This window comes from Brassica oleracea, chromosome C4, assembly GCF_000695525.1.
Source record: "Brassica oleracea var. oleracea cultivar TO1000 chromosome C4, BOL, whole genome shotgun sequence".
NCBI lineage: Eukaryota > Viridiplantae > Streptophyta > Magnoliopsida > Brassicales > Brassicaceae > Brassica > Brassica oleracea.
This window is the reverse complement of record NC_027751.1, coordinates 12,111,194-12,122,822: the sequence shown is the minus strand read 5'-3', so window position 1 is coordinate 12,122,822 and position 11,629 is coordinate 12,111,194. Positions and strand designations below refer to the sequence as shown.

The window sequence follows — 11,629 nt, the reverse complement described above, 5'->3', positions numbered from 1 at the left end:
CCTCTCAAACCTTTCTAACGTATCACACACACAAGTCCTCCCTTACGTTCTAGGGTGTCTTTATATATACATATACACATCAAACAAATGGGCCCTAAACGAAAGCCACTAAAGCCCACGAATTTTTTGTCAACTTGATTTTATAAAAGCCACATGGGGCTGAGTATTATTTCTTATTCGGAAAGTAGCTAGGCGCTACGCGTGCGGCGCACCCGAACCTAACGATTTTTTGAAAATGCGAAAAAAAAATCGGGAAATACTCGGGAAGAAATTTTTTAATATATATATATATATATATATATTTCTTACTTATATATGTATAATACAAAAATATGTTTAATAAATGTTTATCTATAAGAGACACAACAAAAATAAGATACTTATATTCAAACATACCAAAGTAATTTCATAATCTAAAGTATTATATAAATATATATATTGTTTCATTTGAATTTTTATCATCTATATCATTTATAAACCAGAAAACACAAAGTTACAAATTACCAAATTTTGATAAAGCCCATCTAAAGTCCAGTTAAAGTCTATTTTCTCATGTTATAAGTTATAACTAAAGTGCACCTAAATGACAGCAAAAAAAAAAATAGAAAGAGATACGTCAACATTTTACACCTCCCACATCGCTTAATGATGAAGATGGGAAAGAAAATCAACCAGTATAAATAAGGTACGTCCTTCACCTTTGTTCAAGTCAAACATGCTCCGATAGAACTGCGGCCCAACTTTTATCTGGGCCTAGTTTAAGTAAAAAAATCGGTAATAAATCCGACTAATAACGTGTAATGTGATTAAGCGCCCGCTTAATTATAGACCGATTAGTTACGCCGATTTGGTCAAAAGCGCAACGGTTGACTCCCGACTAGTGTTTTTTCGGCCGCAAACGCGGTTACGCGGCAGCTTTTTTAAACAAGGGTATTAATTGTCTACTTTTAATATTTAAACCCCTACTACATTTTGACCCATGCTTAAAAAACGCGGATTATTCTTTCGACCCAAAATTGATTTACATATACCATTATTTTTGTTCCAAATCACAAAAATTGAGTTTTTATGTTCTTAATTTTTTTTTCTTTTCAAAATAAAAAGAAATAGAACATTTTCTTTTTCAAAAGTGTTTGGATGAATTTATAACTTTTTATTAGAGAACATATAATTTTTTAAAAAATTAAAAATAATGTTCGAGTTTTAAGAAGTGTTTTCATATCTAACTCAGATCCGTGGTTGAACCGGTAAACCGTAAATTGTATATAATCCGGTTCGTATTCAATGAAAAATTCGTTAATTAAAAATATATAGAAACCATTAAAAACTCAAAAACACGTTATTAATATGTGATTTGGTACCAATGATCCGTTAAAAACACAAAATATCTAATAATATTTTAAGACTTTTTATTAATTTAATCATATATTTTTAATATTACATAAACTTGTGATTTTTAAACTTTGATGATATTTTTATTATTTCATCCAAATAAAATGATAATATAAAAAACTTATTGATATGACAGTATTAGTTTATTTTTGTTTTTAATAACCTATTATAAGTTTTGTATTTTTTATTTTAGATTTAAAATTTAGTTTTATGATATATAGATTTAAGAAAATAATATTATGATATCATTACGTTTGTTGATTAATTTAGTTTCATAATATATATGTATAATATTTAAACTTAAAATATTTATATTAAATAAAAATATTATATCTTATAAGTATGGGTAAGCTCATTTTTATTGATCCATTTAAATCTTTATATATAAAGAAGAGTTTAATCTCTCCTGATGATGCCAGTTTGGAAATAGGATCCCTGTAGTGAAGACACATAGGATCCGCATCGTTTCACTAAACTTCGCTGTTGGGCTTCGTTACGCGCTGCGGCCCATCGAGACAGTCTTCTGCGGAAGCCCTATCAACTGCTCCCCTCCGTGTTCTTCGTTCGTCGTCGATCTACGCAGAGACTGTCGAGATTCTGTAACGGCGATTGTGGTTTAATCGTCAACCACGTGATTCTCACCTATAAAAAGGTATGGCTCCATCCCCTTAGCATCATCCTCACAATTTCTAAATCAATCTACCTCCTAATACGTCATCACTTCTAAAAGCCTTCATTCGTTTAGTTTGTTCTTATCAAGCCAACTGCTCAGTCCCGACTCCTCCCTCCTCAGGTATGAATCCCTCTTAATGTTTCACTCCAAGTCGTTTGATAAATAAGCCTCAATGTAGTTGGCCGGAGATGTTGGAGGAAAAGACGGTTTGAAGAATCTTCACGGTGTGTAAGTTTCCGTCGGAGTGGAGAAACACTGGAAGGGACATGACTCGATTAGCCATGTCTTGATTGCGTCTAACCCATACCGGTACGTTGTAGAATTGGATTTGGAGTCAGTTTCGTTACCTGGAATCCAGTCAGATAATACTGGAGTTAACTGGTTATCGAAGAGATGCAGAAAGCCTTAAAAAAAAATTGAGTCTGAAATCATGTTGAACCATTGGAGAATCAGAATTATTCTGTTTGTGTTTGTATGTACGTACATCTCATTTCTCTCGCTGTGAATTTTTAATCTTTATCTATCTTAATCTTGCAAGTTGTTACTTTGTGACAGTTGCCTATGTTATTGAGTATATTGTTGTCATCTATTTACAAGATGTGTTCTGAGGAAACCATGCATTTTCAAGTAGTAGACCTCTCAAGAATTAACAGATCTATCATCTGGGATTAGTCCTTATGTATATTAGTCTTATGTATCCATGTTTAGTTCTTATGTATATTAGACCATAGAGATTCACTTGGTATGTGGTTGAGTCTAAACATGATCATGTTTGATGCAATATGATAATTTACTTGGCACAAGGTTGAACCTACTGTGAATGTGTTTGATTCAGTATGACGAGTGCATCAAGGACTGTGATAAGGCTGTTGAAAAGGATAGAAAGCTTAGGCCTGGAAAGGAACAACTCGAAAAAGTATCCACAGGTAGCCGCCAAGAACGGCTGGGTTTGTTGGCTCTGCTACTGCTCTGCACACCATCTCCTCTGATGCGCATGTGCTCTCCTCAGAGCTGCGACCAAAGCGTTGGCGAGCGAGGGTTGAGTCTGAAACTGACTGTTTGGATTGGTGGGAATCCTGTTGAAGGAAACGTTGAAACAGAGCTCGAGAGCTTGGAAATAGAGAGAAGGGTGTGCTATTTGGCGACCAAAGGAAGTGAGAGGATGAGATTTGAGACATGCCCTTCGAAAAAAAATTGATCTTCTGGAAGTTAAAATCGTCGAAGTGACGTGAAGAGGAGTGACCTGAGAATGGCCTCTCCTTTTTGCTGGTTGGATATTGCTTCTAAACTGAAGCAGCCTTGGTGTTAGCGTCTGGTGCACGGTATAAACCAATGTACGCATCACTTTAACCCGTTAAATCCCTTTCAAGTTTTATCTCTGTACCCACAAACAAAACAAGGTTGAGACGTTGAAGTTTCTTTAAGCTTAAAGGAAGAAATAGTGGTGGAGGAAGCAAACATAAGTTATGAAGATATGGTTTAGTATGAGGAAAGTATCGAATAGATGAGGGAGGGCAAGTTATGGCTTTATATTGTTTGTTTCATACTTTCGATGTTATTTTTTCTTTAAATTTCTTAGTAATTAAATATCATAAAGAGCTCAGATATTAGTGAATACTTTTGTAATACTAAACACTTGGCCAGTCGTTCAAATTGTTTTACTTGGAGGATGCATTAAAGAACTTCACTTGAAGCAGATATTAGTTCTTCTGAATTTCACTTGAAAATTTTATAAGAAAACCAATTACGAGAATACAATAACATTGTTGCCTTTTCACGTTTTATCAACTCAACCATGATTAAAGAAAAAATTAAACTTTTCCTATTCTAATAATTGAGTTTAAGTTAAGAAAAGCTAAGATACCGAGAAAAAGAAAAAAAAAACAATTTACACACTATCAAAACAAATGAAAAAATAAAATATACAATAGTAAACATAAAAAGGAAAATAATTTCATGATATAGACAAGAGACTAAATTTATTGTATCTAAATAGATGTATTTAAAAAATTTCATGAAAAAATATCTTCCTAGCTAATCTCGAATGGCACATAGAAACAATTATGAATTATTTCCGTGATAATCTGAAATTCTGTGTTTAATGTTAAGATCAAGCTTGAAATAGTCTAGAAATCCTTATATTTGTTCATAATAAACAATATAGCTTATTTTATCTGAACTAAGTATCACCTAACAATAAACTTTAAAAATAAAACCGATGAATATCAGGAACATGTCCTAACCCTTGAACACTATGTCCAATCCAATTGGATATCTAATGTTTTGATTGCCAGTTTTTCATCAAAGGTGAGATTCTCTTTTTGGAAAATTATTCAAAGGCCTTACAACTGGCGAGAATCTGAAAAAGAATCATATACATTAGTTGTTAGATACAAATTATTCAACAATGACATAACAATATTGTCGTCGCAAAAAGTCAAAACAAAAATTACTTACAAACAAAAGATACATGAACCATTTTCTTGAGTTTTTTCTTCTTTCTTTGTGTCTTTCATTCACATCTCTTGCAAATATGAACCTAAAATACCAACCACAAAATTATATAAGAAAACAATAATCTAGATCACAAATAAATCATATCCCGCCCGTAGGGCGGGCCGACTCTAGTATATAATATACAGGCCCAAAACCAAAACACTCAAATGTCATTAATGAATTTTATTAATCATTTGTAAAAATAAGGATATTTCTGGAAAAATTGTAATTTTCATTAAGGGCATAAAATAGAAATGATTTTTTTAATGGTATTGATATCTGATAATATTTTAAGACTTTTTATTAATTTAATCATATATTTTTTAATATTACATAAACTTGTGATTTTTTTAAACTTTGATGATATTTTTATTATTTCATCCAAATAAAATGATAATATAAAAACTTATTGATATGACAGTATTAGTTAATTTTTGTTTTTAATAACCTATTAAAAGTTTTGTATTTTTTATTTTAGATTTAAAATTTAGTTTTATGATATATAGATTTAATAAAATAATATTATGATGTCATTACGTTTGTTGATTAATTTAGTTTTATAATATATAGATATAATATTTGAACTTAAAATATTTATATTAAATAAAAATAATATATCTTATAAGTATAGGTAAGCCCATTTTTATTGATCCATTTAACTATATAATATGCAGGCCCAAAACCAAAAGACTCAAATGTCATTAATGAATTTTATTAATCATTTGCAAAAATAAAGGTATTTTTGGAAAAATTATAATTTTCATTAAGGGCATAAAATAGGAATGATCCTCTTTAAATGGTATTGATACATATCAATTCTAATCCGCACATCCGTATAGATATTTTTTTATTTTATAATTGTATTTGATATTATTACAAATGTTTTAAATATATAATTTCCATTTTAATATTATATATGTGTAACTCAATAGTATTATTGTTTATATTTTTTATTCAGCTTTATTAATATAATAATGATTTGCTTAATATATTTTACTTTTTTATTAATATTTATAATTTACTAATATAGTTTCGAGTTAGGTATAATAAAATAGATAACCTCCTTCAAATATGTGTTTTTTCTTTAATTTATACATTTTGATATAATACATTTTAAATTTTTTTTATTTATATTATAGAAAAGAAATATGTTTAAGGTAATTTTTATTTACATGTCATGTTTAAAATATATACTTTAACATATACTATTTTAGTATTTTACGAGATTTATAAGTAAAAAATATTTAACAACTCAAGGGCTAACTATAAATAGTACAGTTTTAATATCTAAACCCCAATACATAACCAACTTATAATATATATATATATATAAACAATATAAACATATACTGTATCGTTTTTCATTTAATTCTTTTTATTATCACCATGTATTCATAAATTATATAAGATACAGAGTTAAATACCATTTATAGAAACTACTAATATTTTTTAATTCTTAAATAAAGTCTTATAGACATATAGAAATAGTTTAATCCTAATATATATTAAAAGAAAATTCATTTTATTGATTTTTTTTTACGTGCTATGCATTAAATAACTCTCTAATTAACTGTTTTAATTTGACTAATTGATGGTTATCTATTTTTCTTTATTTAGTTTGGTTTAAAATGAAAAGTAAAATAAAACCAATGCATCAATTGCCAAACAATATATTTCATCTGTTCTGAAAAGATCCACATTTTAGAATTCTCACATATTAATAAAACATTAAAAATTTACATTAAATGTGATTGTCAAACCAAAATCATTCGGTTTTGGGTGATTTAGAAAATGTATCCAAATAGTACTTGGTTAGTTTATGGTTCAGATTCAGATTGTTCTTTCTGGTTTTGGTTGGAATCGGTTTTTGACAATAATAACCGTTTATAACCCGATGAGTAATATTTTCGGTTTCTGTTCAATATTACCGAAATTAACTTAAAAATCACCAAATAACCTAAATCAAAACAAGCTCACTAATTGAAATGTCAAAGCAAAACAAACCAGAAAATGAAACATAGTTTTTTACAAGCTTTCCGTAGTGATTATCCATTCTTTTAAAGTCGATACCATTACCGAGAACTCTTCTCTGAAAAACTGCACCACCGTCTTTATTCTGGGTTTGAGAAGATGATTAGCCTTTTAGGACTATGAACCACCTGACCCTCCACCATTTTTGCTTGCCACAGAACTATATTTATCATGTAGATGTTTCAAGGTATCCAAATTTGATTCACAAAGTAGAGTATATAATCAATGCTTTCTTTTCCATCAAACTTCTCAAACCATGTCTTAGAAACCAGTATACCAACTTACATGTTTAGTTATAGACGTCTATCATATTTAGAAAGTTATACAGTTTTAACTTTGTAAGATTATATGCATCTTCTGGCTTATATCAATAACTTGATGAGACATATCGCTGCTTTGTGCTGCCTTTATTTCTTCAAGCTCTCGAGTCAATTCAGCAATCTGTTTCTGTATTTTTGCTCCTCTATCAGGTAAACTTACAACCATACTCTCTCTCACATATGAAACCCAAAAACAGAGACTTAGAGAAACCTGAAGCTTTTGCTAGATTATTACATGTTATTTACAAGTGTTGATTCATGTCTTACCTTGTTCTGGAATAGCATAGATAACCGACTGACTCTTGCTTTAATCTCTCTTTCCGACAAGTCATATTCATCTATTGGAGAAATGTTGATGATTCTTTTGTCCAGTTTCACGTCCTTTGGTTTGAAAGCATACTCAGCCCTGGTAGAAACAAGTTTTTTTTTTCGAATAGGTGAGCGATTATACAAAAGCGCAACAGTTAAATTTGACAAAAGGTTGTGGATAGCAATATACCCATTGTTCATGTTGTCCTGAGAAGAGCTTGCTGATGGACCTCCCAAGTATGATGTTGTTCCTCTCCTTCTCCTTTTTTTTTTCTTTTGCATCAAATGTTTACAAAATAATCATAATCAGGATGTCTGTTTTATAAATAAAAGAGAAAAGTTGTTTTGAAATCCACCTTATTTCTTCTACTTTGTTTTGTTGTATTGGAGCAGTCTTGGAGAAGAGTAAGCTGTGATGACTCACTCCAGATATACGTAGAGTTTCCAGGAACTTAACATGGGATTCTAGAAATTCATCTCTACAGAAATTTACAAACATAAGCGAATCAAATTCAACGACACTTTCTTTTATTTTCTCTCAGAATCAATGATATGCTTACAGTTTGATCTGGTTGTAATGCTCTTCGTATAGTTACTGTTGTGTAGGTGAAACATCAAATCCTTCCTTAGGAAGACTGAAAAGTTCTCGAAGGTCCTAACATAAATAAAAGTAAAAAAAATTGCTAAAACGATTAGAAAATAGGATTAACAATTAGACCACCATTGACAACAGAACTGAGACTAAACCTGTTGGCTGAAATAGCGGATTTGTTCTTTATGCTCAGTCACGGTTTTTAAACAAGCCTCCCTTGTACACCTACACCAATAGCATTACATCATGCGAATGATCATATCAAATCAATAAGCCAACCAAAAAAGCAGGAAACTTAACAGACCTGCTTTCTGTAAATATTTTCTTCGACAGTTGCTGAGGTCATTAACCTATACACAATGACATCCTTGGTTCCAATTCTGTATGCTCGATCAACGCTCTGGTTGTCACAAAAATCAGAAAATCATGTCGAACATATTTTCAGTAGAGTAAAAAATATCAACAGCTTTCGAAAGAAGGAAGTACCTTGGATTCAAAGCCGGGTCAACCACAATCACGCGGTCTGCTTTTTGTCAAAGTAAGGCGAGACCACCAACTTGAGATATGAGAACAAATATAGGCGCCACATGACCACTTTGAAATTCCTGGAATAAATTAAGTTTTGAAACAATTGTGATATCATGAAGATAAAGGGAATATAACTAACTCATGAAGAGAACACACAATAGGACTAACCCAAGAAAAGCCGAAAATCCGACCAATGGTTTAAATGGGCTCGATCCTTAAAACCAAAAACATAGAATCCTAATTGAGAGCTCCAAAACCAAATACATAGGAGGAAGTAGATTCTAAAGTGATTTTAGAGACTATCAAAATTCTATTTGAGTGTGACATTCACTTATGCTGGAGGAAAGAAAATGAAGTGGGCTGACACTTTTTTTTAAAAATTAAATATATAATATTATATAAAATCCGAGAATGGGAATACAATGGCGTTTACTAACCCGACTTCAACCAAAAGCTTGTCTAGATTCAAATATCATAGCACTACCTTCGCATCAACTACCTAAACCGACAGATTCTGCTAGACCATTCTAAAATCCCTAGATAACCAGATTCCCGTTCTCAACCGTTGTCGTTAATCCCGAGAATGGTGGGTTAAATCATGTTTCCTTATATGTTGGTTTTCCGGTACGACGCCTGAAATAGTTGGGTTTCGGGGATCTAGCCAAGGCCTATAACCTCCTTTGGAAATGAAACACAAGACGGGCAAATGAAGAGGGTGTTACGAGCAACCATACCTTAAAATGATCCACCGCAGCTAAAGTTATAGCACATCGCCATTGCCGCCACAGACATACAGTAACAGAGATGCACAAAGACCCACCCAAGCTTGACACGAGCTTTGTAGACCCGCAACTGCCAAAGAGCGGGCTTGAACTTGCCGCTACAAAGAGCTTAGTAACTCTTCCAATCCGGCACAAGTAAGCCATCTACAATACCACAAATGAACAAGAATTCACTCACGGCACTGGATGTGAGATAAGCCGAACGTTGACACCTCACAGTGACCGCAATGACATTCGATGCCACTCGAAAACCGAATAGCAATAACCTGAGCTGCGATAGATTACTCGCTGGTGTAAAACAGAGAGACACAAAAGTAAAGAGTCAAAAGCAAATTCCGGAGCAAAGGACCGTCGCCGTAAACCATAGAAACCAAACTCGAGCTAAGTAGAATATAACTCACTGGAAAGAGTGGTGAAGAACACCGTCCAAGAACCATAGACGACAACTTTCTTGTGACCTTGTTGGATAAACTTGAAATAGCTTGAGAAGCAAGTTTCCTAAAACTATTGAGTTATAGTTATCTAGAGAGATTAGGAAATATTTAAGTTATGTGTATCCTAATGAGTTTAGGATAATTATAGTGATATATAAGAAGATGCAAGTATGTTGCATAACTTGTGAGTTTATGTGTTTTGAGAGCTTGAGGTTTTGAGAGAGTTTCCTCAAGAGATTAATAAGAAGAGTTCTTATATTGAGAAACTATATTTCTGTGTTCAAGTGATTGAGAAACTAGATTTGGTATCAGAGCAATTCGATCATGGGAGATATAGTTGTGGCGACAGGGAAACCTAAAGAAGGAGGAACTTCGATACAATGTCCTATGCTTAATTCATCTAACTATACCGTGTGAGCTGTAAGGATGAAAATAGCACTTAAAGTGCATAAAGCTTGGGAAGTTGTGGAGACAGAGACCCCGGACACCGAGAAGAATAATTTAGCGATGGCTCTGTTGTTCCAATCAATACCGGAGAGCCTCGTACTGCAGGTAGGCTAAGTGATAATATATATTTTAAAATTTACCCGTTTAATTTTTTTTTAATATGACATTTCTAAACACAATAATTTTGTAGTTTATATTGAGTAGTTTTATTTTATCATGTAAACATTTAATTATCTCATCCATTTATTTAAAATATGACCTGTAAAGTCACACAAATGTATTTTCATTTTTATGGATCAAAATTTTATGATAATATATAATAAAATTGTTGTATAAACTGTTTTTATGGATCAAAATTTTATGATTATGTATAATAAAATTGTTGTATACTATTTATTATGTATATGTGGAATTAGTAAAATAATTACCAGATAATGTATGTAATTATGAAATATATATATAGAATTAATTATTTTCAAACACACATATGTATAATAAAATAGGAAAAGACAAAAAATACTAAAAGTTAGGTTTATTAATTATTGTTGCCATAATTTTTAGTTAAAATTTGATTTTAGAAACGTATTAATTAAAGAGGAAAAGACAAAAAATCCTAAAAAATAAGTTAATTAATAACTTCAGTGGCTTACCATTGTAAATAAGTTGAAAAACTAAGAGCTATTTTACGAAGGAATCGAACCTTGATGGAGATGGCGAGGAGCTTATTGAAGCACATGTCGATGCCTAACTATCTTTGGGGAGAAGCGATAAGGAACTCTACATACCTAATCAACCGTGTGGCTACAAGAGCATTGAATGATCAAACTCCATACGAGATGTTACGAAGTAAAAGGCCTAATATAAGCCATCTGCGAGTTTTTGGATGCGTAGGTTACGCAAAGATAGAGGGAACACAACTAAAGAAACTTGATGATCGTTCTCTTATGCTGGTTCATCTCGGTACGGAGCCTGGATCAAAAGCATACCGCTTATATAATCCAAACACACGGAGAGTTATTGTGAGTCGAGACGTTGTATTCGACGAAGATAAAGGGTGGAGCTGGAGTAAAGAAGATAAACAAGAGAAAGAAAGCTTTGTGGTTGCAGGAGGAAGGTTTGAGTCGTGTGATGAGGAAGACGTAGACAACACACCTTTGAAGGCCATCGAGAATGATAGAGAAACAGAGGAGGTCTCTGTTCCGAGTAGCTCTGTTCCTAAACAGAACACTAGCGAAGCTGAAGATCAACCGCAGTATCTTAGAAGATCCGAGAGACAGACTCATCAACCAAAATACCTAGACGACTATGTCCTACTAGCCGAAGAACTTGCAGACGAAGTATTGTTTTATGTGAACAATGAACCAAGGACGTTCGAAGAAGCAAGGCACTCGACGGAATGGATAAGAGCCTGTGAGGATGAGATAGAGTCCGTTAAGAAGAATAAAACATGGGAGCTCGTTGATCTTCCGTTTGGTGCAAAAGCTATAGGATTAAAATGGGTTTTTAAAATCAAGTGCAATGCCGATGGAAGCATCAACAAGTTCAAAGCCAGATTGGTTGCAAAGGGCTATGTGCAACAATATGGAGTCGACTTCGAGGAGGTATTCGCGCCAGTCGCAAGACTT

General features: G+C 32.4%; 1 long non-coding RNA gene across 1 annotated transcript; it reads right to left on the bottom strand.

The window, feature by feature from the left end:
* Window positions 1-7,135: 7,135 nt before the first annotated feature.
* On the bottom strand, window positions 7,136-8,198 carry LOC106341554. Its single transcript, XR_001269681.1, has 6 exons — window positions 8,118-8,198; window positions 7,969-8,038; window positions 7,782-7,876; window positions 7,578-7,700; window positions 7,412-7,494; window positions 7,136-7,318 (listed from the first exon to the last, which is right to left on the bottom strand). It is a non-coding gene; the product is annotated as an uncharacterized LOC106341554 (long non-coding RNA).
* Window positions 8,199-11,629: the final 3,431 nt, after the last annotated feature.